Source organism: Vulpes vulpes, chromosome 9 (genome assembly GCF_048418805.1).
Source record: "Vulpes vulpes isolate BD-2025 chromosome 9, VulVul3, whole genome shotgun sequence".
Classification (NCBI taxonomy): domain Eukaryota; kingdom Metazoa; phylum Chordata; class Mammalia; order Carnivora; family Canidae; genus Vulpes; species Vulpes vulpes.
The window spans coordinates 33,337,360-33,350,380 of NC_132788.1; the positions used below are offsets into that span (position 1 = coordinate 33,337,360).

The following is a 13,021-nucleotide window of genomic DNA, read 5'->3' on the forward strand; positions in this document are numbered from 1 at the left end:
CAGTGGGCCAGATCTTGATTCATTCTTGGAAGGCTCATATACACCATTTCACAAGTGATACCTGGAGACCACTTTAAGTATATTTCATTTTGGTGTTAGCATTGGTTCTGCAGAGAATAATGTGTCAGGGGTGGGTGGTAAAGTTGTAAATAGGGACTGATGGACTGCTATCTCCAAAATTAGAGAGCTGTGTGCTCTCCACACACTTGTCAAAGCTTGGCAACAGAGTCCTGGGCTTGGCCCAACCCAGGACTGAAGTCCTGCTGTGGAAGCAGATTGCTGGTGGCCCTTGAGTCCCCAGCACTCATACCAAAGGCAATTCAGCAGCAGTCCTGTGCTCCCTGGGTTCTACCTTAGAGCACCACCTCCCAGCTCTCCTCAAGGAAGCCCCTTGGTGATGTCACATAGGAGGTTGAGTGGGGGCAGGCCTGGTGCAGACATAGCATCTGGCAGAGGACCCTGACCTTCTTCCTTCTCCCTCAGTCCATGCGGGAAGTCTGAGATGCCTACACTCAGGGAGAGGTTGTGGATGACCTAGGATCTGCTTAGGTGAAGCTATGCGCTGCCGTCCCTTGAACAGCAGCCAGGAGACCACTTTGTCACCTGGTGATGAAGTTGGCTTCCTGCCCCAATTTCTTCTTAGAATAGCAAATAACATACAAGGCTCAGCAACCCTCTGAGGTCGTCTCCTAGTTTTTAATAATTCCTGTATTTATTTAGTGCCTTTTCCCCTCCCAAGAGCTAACACTAGGAGTTTTCCATATGTTAGTTCAATAATCCTCATCATAGCCCCGTGCCTGAGCTGGTTAGACAACGGTGCTAATAGGGCCAAGGTCAGCACTCAGTCTCTCACGAGGCCCCTGTGAGCAGCCCCATTTGCACTGAGAAAATCTGTTTCATGGCCTCACTCTATACAGCTAACTAAAACCAGTTATTTTAAGAAGCTTACAAGAGGTCATGAAGATAGCAGGTAATAATAACAACAACAATGAATGAGTGCTAGCTCTGTGCCAGTGATTTTCCGGGTGCTTATCCTATATCAACTAGTTCAGCTTTCCCAAAAATTCCTTGAGAAAAGTACCCATTGTTAGGCCCATTTTTAAGATGAGGAAAGGGAGGCCTGGGAAGTTAAGTAACTTGCTCAGGGTTACACATAAATGGCAGAACAGGGATTTTAACTTCATAGTCTGCTTACAGGTATCATACTCTTAACCATTACTCAATACTGTCTCCATAGACACACAATTCAGGTAAACAAATTCGTTATCACATGAGTACGTTAAATACAACTTAGTAATATAGAGTACCAGGTGGAGAGCTAAGGAAAGGGACACAGCTAACATGTAAAGGGTAGTTCTAACAATACACCTTGGGTGCTCTGCTATGCATACCACAGGTGTGGTCTCACTGCATCTTCACAGCAACACTTGGAGATGGGTACCACTGCCTCCATTTTATAAATCAGAATACTGAGGGTCAGAAAGACTAATTTGAATAGTGATATTTAGTTGGAAGAGCCAGAATTAGAAAAGAAATAGGTCTGCTTTTTTTTTTTTCTTTTAAGTAAGATTTATTTGAGAGAGAGAGAGAGAGAGAGCAGAAGCAGAGGTGGGGAAGGAGGTACAGAAGGAGAAGCAAACACAAAAACTTAACTGACTGAGCCACACAGGCACCCCGAAATATGTCTGCTTCTAATTCATATGTTATATGGATGGGACTTCAGGAGGCATTCCCAATTTAATTAAAGGAAATGAGAAACAGAGGTCTAGAGCTGAAGATAGCTACCATGAGTGATGGTATCCAAGATTAGACCACACTTTTGGACTTCCATTGCTGTGTCTTCTTTCCTGCGACTATCAAATGGCTCCCTCTTTTAGCCCTACTCATATGCCACAAATTGAAAACATCAGCCCCTCTGGCCACAGAGGCAATGCTTGGTGACCAGAGAGAACAGAAAAATAGGGATACCAGAACCCACCATATTTGTTTATTGGGGGTATTCAAGGATCTAGGCTATCTAAACCATTTGAGACAAAGTCAATGCTCAACAGATGTTTAAAAGATAACACCCAAAGAGCTCCTATCTGTCATTTGAAGCAAATGGGAGTAACTACTTAACTCTTTCCCTCTCTGGAAGCACCAAATGGTTTTGGAAGAAGAATGGCCTCCAGAGAGGATAGTCTCTGGCATAAGTCATAGTCATACCTACATTAGAACCATGGTTCGGCACGATATCCTTCGACAGATGAATCGATAAAGATGTGGTATATATATAAACAATGGAATATCACCCAACCATCAGAAAGGATGAATACTCACCATTTACTTATGTTGATGTAACTGGAGGGTATTATGCCGAGTGAAATCAGTCAATTGGAGAAGGACAATCATCGTATGGTTTCATTCATATGTGGAATATAAGAAATAGTAAAAGGGACCATAAGGGAAGGAGGGGAAACTGAGTAGGGAAAAATTAGAGAGGAAGACAAACCGTGAGAAACTCCTAACTCTGGAAAACAAAGGGTTGTGGAAGGAGAGGAGTGTGGGGGGATGGGGTAAATGGGTGATGGGCACTAAGGAGGGTACTTGATGGGATGAGCACTAGGTGTTATATGCTGGCAAATCGAATTTAAATACATTTTTTAAAAAAAGAACCATGGTTCCGTCATTCCTCCTTGAATTTAGGTGATCTCCTTAATCTCTCTGAACTTTTTTCATAATCTGGAAAATGAAGACAATAATGGTACCTATGATATGGGATTGTTAGATCAAAGAAGAAATTAATGTAAAGAGTCTCCCAATCAGACCTTAGTAAAGGCTATCTATTATTATTAAAGTGAAGATCGTCATGAGAAACTACAATGTAAAACTCTGCCTCCCAACCCCCCAGTTTTTGCAAGATCACCTGCAATCTAGAAATAGGAGTTCACTTGCATTGTCGCTCTGCTGCTTCAGACACTTGTAACCAGTCTGCTTTCCTAAAAGTTTTCATTAGTGGAGGGAAATTTTGCTTTTTCAGCAGATGAAGTTTCAGAGTGCACTGGTAGGACATGTTGGCCCCTTGATCAATGGTTTGGTAGATACTCCTATTGGTAATAAGCCATAACTAGCACAGGTGTATTAGAAATCATATATGGCATACTGTACACTCAATACAATAAACAGCAGCAAGATCTTAAATGGGGACATTCTGGCTAGTGATAACTGTGATAGCTGTTAACAGTACAAATGCCAGTTTCTGGACTGCAAGTTCCTTAAAGCTTAAATATCAAAACCAAAAGAAATAAAAACCTCAAATTGTTTCCTGTGTATTATCCTTCAGTCAGACAACACAATTTGGATATGAATTCCACCCGAAAGCAATACTTCCACTGTGGTTAGCAAACCAGACTCCTTTTCCTTTTGAGTTTAACTTGACCTAATTAAGGATGGGGTAGAATTTTGCCATAATACACGGAGATCCTTTAACAAGTCATTTAATATCAGTGCTATTCCATAACTTGCCAAGTTATAACATAAAACAGTTTATTTCAGCAAAACTTCAGTTTTCATGTATGGATAATATTCTAAAGCTCTAAGCCTGGGCTCCCGCAAGGCTCCAAGCATCACTTTCCCCAAATATTCTTGGTATATTCTCAAAGAGCTCTCACATCTGCTAGAGATAAGGCAAGGTATACATCTGACAATCACTCAGGAGGCTCATGTTTGGAAATTTCTCTTCAGGGTGTCACAAGATAGCAGAGACCAAGGTAGAGGAAAAACACATTTCTTCTCACTGTGTTACTTGCTGTCAAAGTATGTTATTTTTTCCTGTCCCATAATCACAATCTAAATATGTTTCTTAAGAAGTGTGGGAGAGTCAAGCCTATTGTGTAGATGATGCCTGCACTTGAAAAAGGAAATACAGAAGAGGTAGTGGGTGGAACATATCTACCATGAGTAGGAGTCTAGTTAGATCTCACATAAATTTTCAACCATTATTAGTCTGCTTTGATCCCAAAAACTTTTTTCTTCAGGACTCAGGTTACTTGTACATAGTAGGGCTCAGTACTGGTAATTCAACCAACACATAATCCCAAGACTGGGATTTAGCACCATATGTAACCATCCTGGATGTGATCAGTGAAAGGTAGTAAGACACAACTCACAAAAAGGAGCCAACACGGTGCCTGGTGTGTTGGGGGTGTTCAACCAACATTCATCACACCACCCATTCACTCATCACTTATTAACCTACTGAATATCCAGGTTTTCAGGTAACAAAGAATTGTGATCTTACTGAGTGGGAAGACTGCAAGAACCAGAAGGTCTTTGAGAGAATTGGCTGTACATCTTTCCCCTAGAAAAGTTGGAAAGTGATCCCCAGCTAGGGTGCATGTGGTTAGAAGTTCCCCAGATAAAGACCTCCTGGGGAGTTACCAGATTCCCCCTCATGATTCAGAGTTCAGGTCCTCTATGTGGTCGCATCTGGAAAGACCTCAGGGAGATAGGCTTTCTGATCTGGAGCTGCAGAGATTTACAAAATCAGGGGCCAGAGATTATTAGGAGCTGAGTGGGGAGCCAAGGCAGGTGACTCGGAAGAGGGGAGGTAAACAGGTTGGCAAGATGAAGCAGGACTGAATCGGGCTGGATGGCAGGTTCTGAGAGCCCCCATCATGGGTCCAGAGTAAACAAGGAGACTTCTTGAGGCACCATGTGGATTAGGAGAGGTCTATGGTTGGTTTTTATGCACCAGCTTGGTCACAGAACAAAAGCAGATCAAATGCATTTAAAGATTCTATTCTAGAAAGCATAGCTTAAAAGAGGGTTTATTCAAATATAATCTACTGAAACCTCAGAACCCTCTGAAGTGCTGATTAAAATGCACATTCCAAGGCTCCACTCAGGCTTCATGAATCAAGACGATCTAGAGCCAGGGCCCCTGATTCTGCGTTTTTATAAGCATTCCTCCACCCTGCCCACTCACAGGGATTTTTAAGAATTCTAAGGTCTTAAAACACTAAAATATGGTAAAGTATAAGGAATTTAAAGACAGGAAACCTTGAGTTCCAATCTTGGCCGTGTGATATTGAGAGTCACTTGACTCTATTGAAACTCAGTCTCTTCATCTGTCAAATGCAGATAATGTATGTCTTCAGAGGAGTTGCTTAAGCTAATGAACATCAAAGTGGTCTATAAATGCAATTGTTTGTAATTATCACATCTCTGAGCCAAAGCAAAATCTTGGAGACCCCCGCCATTTACCTAAGTCAGATCTGGGCTTGGTTGGTTATTTCTGAATTGGCCAGTATTTTGGCCTCAGCTATGTGTCTCCTGGAAGGTTCTCCAATGATCTCTTACTATGGCCAGCACTTACAACATTGTCTAATGATCAGTTTGAGGGCCTGGTGTTGGGAGGTAGACTGCTTGCTTTTCAGATCCTGGAGCCATGAGGGAGAACTACTTTGAGGAGCCAGAAGCCCAAGGGGTCTACTTCTATATGGGTGAATTCCAGGGACATTTAATGTGCTAAGCTACTTGGGACAGTAGCTGGGTTAAGAATTAAGAAGTAGAATAGGATTAGAGTCCCAAATGAGTTGATGAATTGGAGAAATAGTCAAGAACAAAGGAAAAAAAAATTCAATAGGAAAAATTCTGAATGATACTTGGAGGAAGTGATTATTATCACACACACAGGCTAAGCAATGTCTTGCCAAATGAGGATAATAAGCTGCAAACAATCCAGTGAGGTCCAGCTGTCACTTAAAACACAAGCATGAGAGTTGGCTGTACTAACTGAAACACAGTTTGAAGGCACTGTGAGGTAATCGTCACTTTATCATACCTTTATGAGACATCTTTGTCCAGTTCTGGACTTCACAGTTTGAGAGGCATGGAGTCCTTGGACACAGTTCAACAGACAGAAATAAAGATGATGAAATTGTTGGAGAACAAGAACTAAGAGAATAAGCAAAAAAGACCTGGTATTATTTAACCTAGAGAAAGAAAACTAAGGGGATACTTAGCACTTCCCGTCCATGAATTACAGCTGAGAGTGACCAATTTGTTCTTTGTATCCTGTTGGGGGGTAATAGGCTTCAGTTCAGCAGAAGGGATGTATGTTAAGGAAAGGAAACCTTCCTTGTGATCAATGTTGTAGCATGACAAAGACTCAATTCCAAACACTGACCAAGGGACCCCACCAGACTAGGGTAAGTGGATGCGACATAATGCTGATTTATACTATTTTTAAAGTCGAAAGGAAAGAGAACATTGACTAGATTTGGCATCAGCCCTGGCTCCGGCCCAGAGCTGTGATTTGGGGCAGGCAATTCTCCAGGCCTCAGTTTCTACATTTATAAAATGACCTCTGTTGCTTGCTTTCTCAACTCTCACACTTCACATTCTGTGATGTTCTAGAGCAATGTGGTAGCTGCATTTAACAGGTTAACATTTTCCTTCCAATGAAGTGAAAACAGTAAATGTGCTCAGGGGTTGGGCATTTGATCTGGACTTGATGGGCTCATGTCACAGGTTGAAGTGGGGCAAACTGTGGAGACTATAAGGTCCCTATGGAGAATTATCTGGTTCTGAAAGAAAGCTAAAAAGAATGCACGATACTCCTGAGGAAGAATATGCCTGCAGCTCAAGGAGAGCATGAGGGGTTCCTATAAGCCACCCAGGAATCAGAACACGGAAAGTATAGAAGACTAGGGTGTGAAGTGGGATAAGCTGGTGAAGATGAAGCCTTAGCTACAGGGCCCAGCCAAGCCCAAAAACTTGGTATAGAATCATTTACTGAGGAGGCCAGTCAAGCAACTGCCAGATCAATGCAACCTGAAACCAAGAACACTGGGTCTGTATTGGGCTAGGAAAGGCCCAAGTTCTACAGTTCTGAAAGCACATAGGCTCTGGAGCCAAACAGTCTTGGTTTCTACTTACCACTGCTATTTATATTACCATGTGATCTTGGACAAAATGCTTATTCTTGTTAGAACATAATTTCCAGATAATAAAATAGGGATAAGAGATCTACTTTATAATATTTTGGTGAAGATTAAATACATGATTATATGCCTGACACACAGCAAGTATGGAAAAACTGCCGTAATTCTGACTTGGGCCTGGGAATGGAATTAAGGCAAAATAAAAAGAAACTTCAGTGGCCTCACGATTTATGGAAAGGGTCTGACACTGTACTACCACCTACAAATGATCCAGACTAACTTTCGTAGCACATTTGCCTATATTTCTCCATCGACCCCTAGGAATAATTAAAGTATTATTACTACCCCATTTCAAAGATAAGAAAGTGAGGCTTAGATTAAATAATGCCTTGTCCAAACTCAATAAGTTGTAGAGTTGTGGTAGTCACTTCTGTTTTCTGGCTCCAAAGTCATTGCTCTTTTTCCTAACACCTATTTCATGGGAGAGAAACAGGAAGAACATTGAGAGACTGACGAGTGTTTTAATATTATAATCAGGTTAGCTGAGTAGCCTGGACTTGTCATCTGGTCTGACTGCTGGTAGTTGTTCATTGACAGTCTTTTGTCTTCCGAAGGTTACCAGACCCAACCTGGTGCTCTAGCGTGCAGAGAGCAGTGCTGTGAGGAAAGGAAGAAACTGAGGTATAGCACTCGACTCACAGGTTCAAGGGCACCATCTTCCCAGAAAAGCTTCTCCTTCCATCCCCATTCTGCCGCCAACCCTGCCAATACAAGTGGAGTCAGAACTAGATCAACACAGCTTTCTGTTTGTCACATTTACTGAATGAAAAGGATTCTTCTGTTTGTATCTTTAAATAGAACCATTACCACTGATCTGCAGTCACTCTCTCCAGGAGCCCTTAATAAACTTTAAGATCATTACTGAGTCACTTAGCTCTTTTTTCCTCTTAGCAGAGTAACCATCCCTCTGATCTCTCCTTCCAGAATTCCTTTCCAACCAGCAAAGCATGTCTGCTACTCTCAGCTCCTACTTTCGACATCGATCCCAGGACTGGACATTCACTTCTAGTGAGGCAAGCAGCACTACTCCTGAGCCAGAGAGAAGGGCTCTCCCCACCAGGCACTGACACCATCCATAGCTCCTCTTTCTTTTCTTACCCCAGAATGCACTCAGACACCCTCCAGGGTCCGTTTCTGTTCTGGGTTAAGACACCATACATACCACTACCGACTCCAACAAAAAAACAACACAAACAAAAACAAACCAAAGATCTGACATTTTCTTCTCAAAATAGTTTAGACAGTGTCCCCCTGGAAGCAAGGAATATGACTAAGTGATTTCTTAAAATCCCTTCCAGCCAGTGATTCATTAGAGACAGAATTTTAAGTTGGAATGGACCATTATATTTTGGGCCAAAGGCCTCACTTTTGCAAATAAGGAGAGCGAGGTCCGTAGAGGCTAAGAGTTGTGGAGGCTGCCTGCTACAGTGGAAAAAGCATGCATTTGAAGTTAGAAGTTTTGGATAGGAGGCCAAACTTCACCAGTCACATACTGTGTGACCCTGAGCAAGTCATCAACTTTTAGAGACTCAGTTCCCAAAAGCCGTAAAATGGAAAGAAAGAACACTACCTACTCTAGCTGTTTCCTGGTATCATTCTGAGCATCTCATGGCAACACACTTATGAAGGACACGATAAGTGTAGCTAACTGCTTTATCGATATATGTGCACTATTGGGTAGCTTGTTCTAAGTCATGGGGTGGTAAAACCAGGATCCTCAATTCCAATGCAGTGCAGTATCCTTCATACAATGCTGCCTTCTTGACACTTTTCCAATTCTACAGTTGGAAGATTTTCTCATAAGCCACCACACTAATTTGATCTCCACGTGCTTTCCTTTAAACCCCTGGATGTGCATAGACTCAAACTGTGGGAATCCAGACTGGCTCAGATGGATTATAGACCAGCAACTCTGTAGACTTGCTGGGGATGCCTCAAACAGCCTTCCATGACATCACAGTTATGGCCCTCAGACCCTGGACTGATAGCTTCCAAGGGACTGGGGATATTCATGAGCTACCTTTCCCTGTAGCTCTCTTAGTCAGCTTCATAACACCAAATTGGACACTGGAGATGGCTATTTGATGGCTTGTAATGGACTATGAGGCTACAGCATGTATCCTGAAGCTAAAATGGATGAGAATGAACCACAAAGTAATGATAAATACTTGAAGTTCACACTGGACAGAGATTCAGGAACTTGCTCAGTGGTAAGAGATGACTTACTGTCCCAATTCATGTAGACCACATAGAAGAGCCAGGAGCCCACAAATGAAGTGTGGGTCCAAGGGCTATGTGTTCCCTTGGACTCCTAATGCCAAGGGCCACTGGGCTCTGAGCTCTATCATCACAGCGCATTGGAAAAGATCGACTACATTTTATTTGGCCCCATTAAAGGAGGAATAATGAGTCCTCAGGTATAAAAAGCATCTCTCTGACTCATCAAGAGATGGGCATACCCTTCCAGTAGATATTTTGCGGGACTCTGGTACAAGGGTGTGGCCTGGCATGTGCCTTTCATAACTGATGCCTCCCCAAGCTTGACATGGGATATCCTTCTTTCAGTAATTGAAGACAGTTGAATCTCTTCTTGGACAATGGTCTTTGGTCCTCGAGCACAACAGAGAAAGTCTACTTTTCACTGTTTTCTTGGGCATATAAAAATGTTTCAAACCTTCAGAAATAATAGTGAGATCAAGCCTACAATAAATAGAAAGTAGAGTTCTTTGCTCTAGGCAATAAAAAAAAAGAAAAAGAAAAAAGGGGGAACACTGTGGGCCGTTCAGCCAATTTCCATGTTAAAAAAAAAAAAGTTCAAGTTGGAGCCATGTGGTCTCAATAAAGTAGTAAAATATATTTTCTTTACCCTACACTTCATGTGCCCATAACCTTCCTTTTAAATCATCTCTAACCAGCCCCAAATCATTCTGACCGCAAATCATTTGGTGGCTTTGGTCTCCAGGCAATGGAATGTGCTGGAATAGACGGGGAGTCGCTACCAAGAGTGCTCAGAGGGAGCTTCCACTCCCTCTGCTCAGGCACACAGACCCCAGCAAAGCCCTGAAAGGGTTCCGCGCTGAGATAGCACATGACATCATAGCTCAATCATTCAGGAAAAAACTGCAACGGCTGCAGAATAGCACAACATGCCACAAACCACAGTGGGCAGATAAAGCCGAAGAACAGCTTTTCTTATGAAAACATTCACGAATACCACAGGCAGCTGGCAGAGACACGTTTAATTACATTCACAGAAACCCATTGTATCCATCAACCCCACCATCTTTGGAGCTGACCAACAAATGGGAAGGTCGCTGAAGCCCGGCTTCAAAATGAGAAAGCCAGGAGAGCTTGAAGTTTATGTCATTGTATTTCATAATGTGTATTACGACTAGATTTGACCCAGCTGTAAAATCGTTTGATATGCTTTGAAAGGGTTTCCAAGTGAACTAGACCTTAAGAGTAACCTTTCTTTAGATTTACAGCTGGGGATGAAGAGTAGCCCAAGGTGTGAGAAATCAATTATTCAATTCATGATTAATTTAATAGATGTGAGCTTGTCCTGGGCATAAACAAAGCTCAAGCGGCTGCCATCTGCCATCACGCCAGAGGACCCAGTCTTGTACTTTGCAAGTGCCACTGGAACTTTTTTTTTTTTTAAAGAAACTGTTTAAAGAGTTAAGTATATAGACTTTGAAGGGATGGTAAATGTAGTGGGGTGTGCCTTTAGGCATCTCAGAGAAATAAAGTTCAGCATGCGCCAGTGAAGTACGATGAAAGCTCAAGAGAAAAAGTTGTCCAAATAAACTGCTGTAAAAAGAGTACTTAAGCATCCTCTTACAATAATCGCAAAAGTAGGAGTCTGAAAGGAGACTACAGAATCCGTGAGACAAGAAGGATATGTTTGAAAAGTCCCCTGGACTTGCCTAATTTTAGCCCAAGAGCTATCATCCCTGCTAATTCTAGTCTATGATTTCACCTAAGTGAAAGGAGATTTTCAATAGCAAAAAGAAAAGACTCAGCAACAAATAAACAACAAATGGAAACACTTTGGTAAAGTAGGCCTCCTCCCTAAAGGAACAATGAAAAATTATAGAGTAGCTAGTGACCATTAATATCTAATAGCCATAATCTTTTCAGAAATATGTTTTCTTATAGCCTCGTAACATATCTGGCAATAATCTTTTTCATCAGGCACCCAAGGATAACTTTCCGTTTCAGTTGTGGGTGAGAGGAAAGCTCAAATGTATGCTCCTAAGATCTTCAAGTAACCTCTAAAACAATGGTGGGAGAAAATTCGAGGCTCTTGGGTTCCTGGAAATAACCTGTTTGCCATTATGTGGGCAATTATAAGCTAGGGCTTGCTTTTCAAAATTGCTGGGTTCAGCAGAGATTTCCCATGGATTTATCAGCAACAGAAATAAACAAGCATTCCACTGAGCTCCACTTGGAAGTGTGAGAAGGGCTATTGAAAGTCTTTTTCATCATGTGGACAAGAATTCAACTCAACCTACCAGGATGTTAAGGGGCATTCCAGTATTGTGATGATGTTGTTCATCATCAGAAGCTGAAAATAAACTTCAGCCCCCTTCTGATGTGGTCCTCCTGCTTGGCCCCTGCCACAGACCATATCACCACCCCTCTTTCATCAGTAGCCTACCTGTCAAGTGAGAGAGGTGACTGTAGCATCCCTGGAAAGCATAGGTGGCAGGGCAGGGTCTTTATGTTTGTACTGCAGACTGGGGGAAGTTGCTTTGTAAAAGTCACGCTGGTGACCTCTGGATTAGCTAACTCCGAGAGTTCAGCGAACAAACATTCATAAAACTGTAACAGCAATGCTTTCCATAAAAACGAATGGGGAATGTCAGTTTTTCACTGTAGTCTTTCCACGGTAGACGAGTCATCAGGAATGCATTCTTCCCTATTGTATTCCGCCGGCCACTTGTTCCCTGAGAAAGCGGCCAACTGAATGCTAACGAAGACAGGGAGCCCATCCAAAGGGCTTCGAGGAGAACAAGAGAATGAGAATGTAGCATTTGATTTTGCTACACAAAGGACTGCAATCAAGTGAAACCCAGGAAAACAAACAAACTCTCAGGGAACTGAAAAAGCAACAGGTGTGAAAGCGCCCAGATCTCTCGGGGGCGGGGGGGGGGGGGGGGAGAAATCACCAAAACCTTCCGTTAAAGTGTTTGCAGCTAAAATGCATTGAGCAGCTGATGAGGGATTCCGCTGTCAGCGAGGGCCCGCTCGTGCGAGTTCCCCTTGTGCTTCAAGCGGGGATGGAGCAGATCACAAAGAGGAGAAGGAGCGCAGACGCGCCCGCATGAGAAGCTTCCCTCCAAGGATCACTTTTTAATGGATAAAAGGCGGCGGGGGGGGGGGGAGGGGGCAGGGAAATGCCACCTCCCTGCCCCTGCCCCGCCCCTCCCCCACCCCGGCTCCCACCTCGGAGGACTCGCGCAGAGCCGGACCCAGCGCCCCCGCCCCGTCCCCGCGCCGCAGGGAGCCAGCACCCAGGACCGTGCGTTTCCCGGGACCACCTGCCGCCGCCGCCTCCGGGAAGACTTCCTGCCCTGCACGTGTACTTAACGCTCACTTACCGGTCGTGCCGGGGACTCGCTTTGCCCTCAAAAGGAGCTCCCCTCTGAGGTCCTGCGGGTCCCAGCTATCCCCGGCGGCCGCTTCGGGGCTCCGACGTCCGTCTGGGTGCAGACAACGGAGAAAAGGGGCGGGCAGCCGAGCTCTCCAAGCCCGGGCCCCGCCGGCGGCGAGGAAGACGTGTCGGCGTGTGCGCCCGGCCCCGGGGAGGCCTGGAGGCGGCGGGGCTCGGTGCTGGGGGGCTCGCGGCGAGCCGGCGGGGGGCAGGGCTCGGGGGAGGGGGGCCCGGCGGCGGGAGGCTCCGTGCGGGGGCGCTCGGGGCGAGGCGCAGACCCTGCGAGCCGGCGCCCGACTGCAGCCCGGGGCGCCGAGGGGCCGAGAGCGCGGCGCGCGTGTCAGAGGGAGGGGGCGTGTGCCGGGGGGGCTGCGGGGAG

At 44.4% G+C, this 13,021-nt stretch overlaps 1 protein-coding gene across 4 annotated transcripts in view; it reads right to left on the minus strand.

Moving 5' to 3' along the window:
• The window catches only part of PALLD (palladin, cytoskeletal associated protein), a 401,027-nt gene that overhangs the window by 247,807 nt on the left and 140,199 nt on the right, over positions 1–13,021 (minus strand). Inside the window, exon 1 of one of the 4 annotated variants that reach the window (XM_072719733.1) lies at positions 12,590–12,889. The exons of the other annotated variants lie outside the window; for them this stretch is intronic. The gene's annotated coding sequence lies outside the window, so the exon portion shown is untranslated. Of the gene's footprint in view, positions 1–12,589; positions 12,890–13,021 lie in introns of those variants that run through there. 4 annotated transcript variants of the gene reach the window in all.